This window comes from Lathyrus oleraceus, chromosome 5 (assembly GCF_024323335.1).
Source record: "Lathyrus oleraceus cultivar Zhongwan6 chromosome 5, CAAS_Psat_ZW6_1.0, whole genome shotgun sequence".
Lineage (NCBI taxonomy): Eukaryota > Viridiplantae > Streptophyta > Magnoliopsida > Fabales > Fabaceae > Lathyrus > Lathyrus oleraceus.
Genome location: NC_066583.1, coordinates 647693097 through 647697877, shown reverse-complemented (window position 1 = coordinate 647697877; position 4781 = coordinate 647693097). Strand labels below are relative to the sequence as shown.

At 26.8% G+C, this 4781-nt stretch overlaps 1 long non-coding RNA gene across 1 annotated transcript; it reads left to right on the top strand.

The window, feature by feature from the left end:
• Positions 1–3302: 3302 nt before the first annotated feature.
• LOC127087632 (uncharacterized) lies at positions 3303–4395 on the top strand. The gene is made up of 2 exons (XR_007789987.1): positions 3303–4074; positions 4192–4395. It is a non-coding gene; the product is annotated as an uncharacterized LOC127087632 (long non-coding RNA).
• The last annotated feature ends 386 nt before the right edge of the window (positions 4396–4781 follow it).

The following is a 4781-nucleotide window of genomic DNA, read 5'->3' as shown; positions in this document are numbered from 1 at the left end:
GCTGCTATTCGTCCTACAAGTGGTGGTACTGTCCTATGAACTCTCTTCCTTACGTTAATTATTAACCATTCAAAGTTTTTATTATCTTTTAAAAATAAAAATCATTCTAAAAACTAATGTAGTGCTTCTATTTTCTTGAAGATGATATTGTGGCAGAGAAACACATGTGTCAAACTCCCGTGTTACCTCCACACCACTGCCTTCACCACTAGACTTGCTGCTGCTCATGCCAACAGTCACAAATGATATTGGAACTGCTAGTTCATTATAGGATCACATATTACATTATCATTTATAATAGTTATAATGTAATATCATCATTAATAAAGCAGTTTATGATCTATCTCTCTTTCTCTTGTGGTATTGCTTTACATGATTTGTCTAATTATCCTATGGAATTGCTTTAAAAAAATGAAGAGCATTCTAAGAACCATTATTTTTACTGTACTCATGTTTTATTTTCTTCAAAATAAGAGAGTTGAATTTTCTTCAAAGTGAGGGAGTTGAATTTACTACATAGTTGGGCACATGTTTCATATAATAATGGTAAAAAAGAATCACGAGAAAGTTATTGCTTTTAATGAGAAAAAGGACAGGAAATACTTTATTTCCTATTGAAGTTGTACTACTCCATTATTTTATTTTTATCAATATTTTGTCTCCTCTCTTAATTCATGAAAAGAGTTGGTACTTCATCTTCAATTATCCAAAATAATTTGACCAATATGTCATTTTTTATTTGAATAAATATTAAAATATTTTAATTACTTACAAATAAATGCAATCGTTTTGCTTAATTTTCATATCATCTTTAAATTTTTAGTAAAAAATACAATAAATTCTGCGATAGAATTAAAGTAAAGAAGAAAAAGTTGATGGAAAACTGATGAACAATACTTAATAGGGTCAAAATTTAACTTAAAAATCAATTAACCAAGATTGCCAGTAATATTTGAAAATAAAAAATAAATTGTTAAGACATAACTCAAATAAAATGGAGGACAATCTTTATTTACATATAACTTGTTTTTTATATTGAAAATAAAAATTGAATATTACTAAGTTAATAGTAAGTGCTGATAACTAGGTTTCAATTTTTCAAAAAACTAATTTTAAGTATGTGCTAATCTCTGGTTAATAGTAAATTTGATATAGTTAAAAAAATAAATATTACTAAAATATTTAACACCTAATTTTAATGATGTAAGTGTGATCAATCTCTCCATTACAATTGTTTTCATTTTCTGTTATTGTTGCTTTAATTTTCATTGTATAATTTATATTTGTTAATTGATTAAAATTCATTTTTTTAAATAAAAATAACTTTAATGATAGGTTGAAAAAGATATGGAAGTCTAAAGACTAGGGAAAAAATAATTCAGAGAGAAAAAAAAAGAATTGGATAAAGACTAATGAAAATAAAAATATTAATTATGTTTGAATAAAAGTATTTTTGTTGGATATCATAAAAAAAAAGTTATTTGATTGACAAGAAATTATTCATTCAACTATTTTTATAATGATATACACCTTTTTAGCCGAGTAACTAAAATTTTACTTTTGTATTTTATTATATAATTAATGTGTATCTACTCTATATAAATTATTCAAGAATCTACCAAATAAATAAATAATTAATGTGTATTTTAATTACTATATGCTGTCAGTGTAAAACGTTTTATACCGTCGATTTATCATCATCATCCGTTTTGTATTACTTTATAGATTTTTAAAATAAAAGTCAAACTTCTTTTAATATTCAACGTCTATGATCGACTGACGGTGTAAAAACCTTTTACACTGTTAGGGTATTTCAATTAAACTCTAAATTTTTTAGTTAAGTCAATGAAAAAAAAGTAAAAATAAAACAAATAAATTTGTTCTTCTCTATACAAGAATGCACGATGTTTTAAAATAAAACGTGTATAGAAGTGGACGATGTTGATACCTAACTAAAACTAAAGGCTACCTAAGAATTTGTCTAAAAGGTATAAATTAGGACCAAAAATAAGTTTAAATCATTTCTAAATAAAGGTTCCAAATTCAAGTCCAGGATGTTCAATAATTGCTTTTTTATGGTACTTTTTAGCACTATCTATGATAGCTATTTTAGTAAAAGTTTGGTATAATAGAAAAAAAATTACTTTTTAAAGAAAAATTCAGTCTATGACAACTCTTTGATAAAGGGCTATTGTAGACCTATATAATTTATTTTACCTATTATAACTTGTAATATCGCTTTGTAGAAAAAATTATTATATGTCTTTGGATAATAAGTGTAATAGCGATTAATAATTAAGTGTTATTAAATATATATTATTGTTGATCAAATATATAGTAGTTATATAAAGTTAATTATCATGTAGGTTATAAGAATTCTATTAGTTTCAAGATAATTAAAACTTACTATTATGTCACTATTTTACTAAAAAAAATTCTCAAAAAAAGAGAAATAGTTGTTTGTGCCAAAAAAAAAGACAAAAAATTTATAATATATTTTGACATCTAACTTATGGGGTGAAATTTGAATAAAGATTACCGTGTTTATTTTTACAAAGATTCCACAAAGATTCCACAGTGTTCCATTGGTGACAAACTCATCTCCACCATAATAAATGTTGAGAAATTGTCATTTTACACAATTTTAGAAACTATTAAAAACTTTATTTCATCAAGATAAATTAATTCAAACGCCCATCATGATAAATTAAGTATAACTCCACCCTTATCTAAATTTAATGTATACATTTCTTTTTGTTTTATAGAAAAAAAAAACTAAAATATATTTACTTTGTCTACTATAAACAAAATGAAATTAATAATAAATTAATTTTTTGTCAAATATTAATTTTTAGGAAAATGCAATTCAAAAATATAAATGTATTATAATTGATAGTAAAAGGTATGTGTGAAAGTGACTCATAACACTTGTCCTGTGATATTTTGCTACACTTTATAAAGAAAACAAAGACATGAAATAATGGATTTTCTGTGTGACATGACTCATAACACAGTTATTTCATTTATTTGATATGTAATTTATTTATATTTATGTGACATATAAGACATTTGAGACATACAAAGACAATAAAACAATGTGAGTCGGCTTTGATAGTACTTTAATAAAATATATTTTTATTGTTTTTTATTTTTAATGCATGTGATAGCTGAAAATATTAAAATTTGATAGGATACCCACTTTATTAAAATTATTTTTATATGATGATTGAAAATTAATCCAAATTTGATTATAGCTTTTATTATTTTTACTATATCATTCCACTCTCTCTCTCTCTCTCGTGTTACTTTTACTTTTAGTTTCCACATTCATTTCCTATACATTCCCACTATATATATACCTATAACCTAATATCCCTTTTCAATTAGCTCACAACAACAATTTCCAAACCATCCCAAAGCTAATCTTAACCTCAACTCATCAACAGCAAGATATAAGCTAATCTTGCAATATACTTCGCTTCCGTTCTCATACAAAAACCATAGCTTTTTCACTTTTCTTTTACTTTCACTTATGTTGAATCTACCACCACAATAATACTCTCCTCCTGTGTTGCTGGAACAGTGTGTTTAGCCGTGGAGAGGGCACACTGGCGGCGGTGTGTCAAACTCCCGTGTGCTTCTATTTTGTTGAAGATGATATTGTGGCAGAGAACCACACATGTGTCAAACCCCGTGTTACCTCCACACCACTGCCTCCACCACTACACTTGCTGCTGCTCCGGCTAGCCGTCACAAATGATATTGGAACTGTTAGTTCATTATAGTATCACATATTACATTATAATTTATAATAATTAGAATGTAATATGTGATCCTATAATGAGGTCACATCATTAATAAAGTAGTTTATGATCAATCTCTTTTTTTTTTTGCTTTAAAAAAATAAGAGCATTCTAAGAACCATTGTTTTTACTCTACTCATGTTTTATTTTCTTCAAAATATGAGAGTTGAGTTTACTACAGAGAAATATACTTGTTTGAGACCTCTGTGTGTCCGCCACACCACTGCCTCTACCAATACATTTGTTGCTGCTATTCATCCTACAAGTGGTGGTATTGTTCTTATGAACTCTCTTCCTTACGTTAATTATTAACCATTCAAAGTTTTTATTATCTTTTAAAAATAAAAATTATTCTAAAAACTAATGTAGTGCTTCTATTTTGTTGAAGATGATATTGTGGCAGAGAAACACACATGTGTCAAACTTCCGTGTTACCTCCACACCACTGTCTTCACCACTAGATTTGCTGCTGCTCATGCCAACCGTCACAAATGATATTGGAACTGCTAGTTCATTATAGGATCACATATTACATCATCATTTATAATAATTATAATGTAATATCATCATTAATAAAGCAGTTTATGATCTATCTCTCTTTCTCTTGTGCTATTGCTTTACATGATTTGTCTAATTATCCTATGGAATTGCTTTAAAAAAAAACAGGGAATTTGTTTAAGAAATTTAATTTGCCTTGTTCTGTTGTCTATACAAATTCTGTCAAATGAAATCCTTTTTTGCCAACAGGGAGATATGAATCCCTGCCTTAATAGTCACGTATCATAAAATTTATTCTACATATTTATATAGATAAGTTTTACTTAAACGGTGTGTTAATTTCATTCAATTTCAACTATTCCAACATAGTTACAATCTATGCATCAATTTTCCCAGCAATCAAATATTAATCCATTCTAATCTTTCTCCACAGATATTCTAGCATAATAAATTGAGATATACATAGTTAAGCACATGTTT